The sequence below is a fragment of the Hipposideros armiger genome, unplaced genomic scaffold (assembly GCF_001890085.2).
Source record: "Hipposideros armiger isolate ML-2016 unplaced genomic scaffold, ASM189008v1 scaffold_126, whole genome shotgun sequence".
NCBI classification, from domain to species: Eukaryota; Metazoa; Chordata; class Mammalia; order Chiroptera; family Hipposideridae; genus Hipposideros; species Hipposideros armiger.
Window position 1 is genome coordinate 1,753,541 of NW_017731476.1, and position 1,957 is coordinate 1,755,497.

Here is a 1,957-nt window from a genome sequence, read left to right on the forward strand (position 1 = left end):
TGTTCAGCATCTTAGCTGTAGAGGGCAGTGTCACTGGCCCTCCTATGTGGGATTCAAACCGGGGCCCTCTGGCGTCCCAAGCCAGTTCTTAACCATCGCGCCACTCGGCCGGCCCTAGAGAATATACTTTTGCAATGTATTTTACAGGGCTACACTGTATAACTTTTTGGGGGGAGGGTAGCTTTATTTTGAAGTAATTTCAAATTCCAAACAGTTGCAAGAACAGCAGAACTGTCCAACCTTCACACGGATTCCCCACTGTGGACATCTCTCTCACACTGTCACTCTGTCACACACGCAGACACAATGCACATGCGTGCACACATGGACACGCACATTTTTCTTCGAGACAGTCAGGAACAAACTGCACCTGTGATACCTATTTACTGCTATACTTGAGAGTGTGTTTAACAAAACCAAGAGCATTCTTGTACCTAACAAAGGACAATTTTCAGAAAATAAGAAACAACCCTGATATAATATTACCTAATTAGCAGATCTTATGCCAATGTCACCAGCTGTTCCAATAATGTCCTTTACAGCATAATATATTAGAAATCTAAGCCACCGAGGTCTAAGTGAAGGTAGGGCCTGGAGAAACCTCGGGTGAGGCAGGAGGGCAGACAGCGGAGGGGGAAGTGGCCTGAGGACAGGGTGGCACATGGGACTCCTCTCTGACCTCTGTGGGTGGACAGTGGCTATTCAGAACCCCAGGCTTCTTCAGATGTGGAGTAAGGTGAGGAGGGAAACCTTGGCGAGGGCAGGGGGCCGGAGTGGAGGCAGTGCCCCCACTACCCTCCTGTTAGTGGGCTCTGGGCTCAGTCTCAACTCCACCTACCCGTTTCTCATTTACAAAACAATAGTAAAGACAGTACCGTATCTCAGAAACTTGTAGGGTTAGATTATGTGAAGGACTCAGAGACAAACAGCCATGTATAGGGCTGATACTGACCACAATGGATTCAGAAGTGGCCACAGAAATGTCTGAGGGGCCTAGAGAGGGAAGGGGGCCAAGGGAAGCCCAGAACACAGACCAACACTTCAGGGTGGAAAAAGTTGGTGGGGAAGGCCTGATGGTGCCCAACACTGGACAACGGTTTGTCCTGGGTTAAAGAAACCAGGCCCAAGCAGGGGCGGTCAAGGTGACCAGTGCTTCCAGAAGGTCCTGGAAGAAGAGCCTGGGAGAGAAAGTGGGCGTGGGTGGCCAGCCCCAGAGGAATGGGCAGTGGGAAGATCCTGCAGGGGAGTCTTTTGGGGGTGGGATGTCTGAGCAGACAGTTCTTACGCAGGAGGGCCCAGCAGGTCCTCCCCTGAAGTCACATTTTCCCGTTGTGAGAAAATATTCTGTGAGGGGCTATTTGGGACGATGTAAATATCCTGTTCCTCATCAAACTCTCAATTCATTCATCATGTGAGCGTAGACGCAGAAGTCAACTTCACTGCCACAAACTGTGATGCTGCAGCTGTCTGGGCCTTGGAGGGCGCCCCTCCCAGTGGTGCCTGTGTGCCCTCGCTCCTTTCATTCCTGGGACACAGGCAGCCAGGCTCCTCTTCTGCACCCCCCACCCAGCCCTGGTCTTGAGTTGAAACCTCCACTGAGCAGAGCTGAGATGACACGCGCGCATCGCTGCCTCAACTCAGGCCCAGAGTGCTCCAGACAACACGAGTGAGGCTGGGTGCTCCCCAGGAGGTCACCTACAACACACACATGCATATGCACACACACGTACACACAGTCCATCCACAGCGTCTGGCTTCCGCTTTTCCCTAAGCAGACACCAGACTCCATCAGTGTCTGGTTTAGGCCAAATCTGTGCCAAGGCTTGGCTGGGAGGTGACAAAATGCTTGACCATCCTTTTCTCAGAAGGACAGATTACCACCCTTTCTTCTCAACCATAAACAATCACTTTTCTTATTTGGAAATGAAAGTGTGTGCAGAGACTCTAGGAATCCTGA

The 1,957-nt window shown here is 51.2% G+C and overlaps 1 protein-coding gene across 3 annotated transcripts in view; it reads right to left on the bottom strand.

Annotated features, from left to right (window-relative positions):
• The window catches only part of AXIN1 (axin 1), a 55,930-nt gene that overhangs the window by 19,193 nt on the left and 34,780 nt on the right, over window positions 1-1,957 (bottom strand). The gene's annotated exons all lie outside the window — the stretch shown is intronic.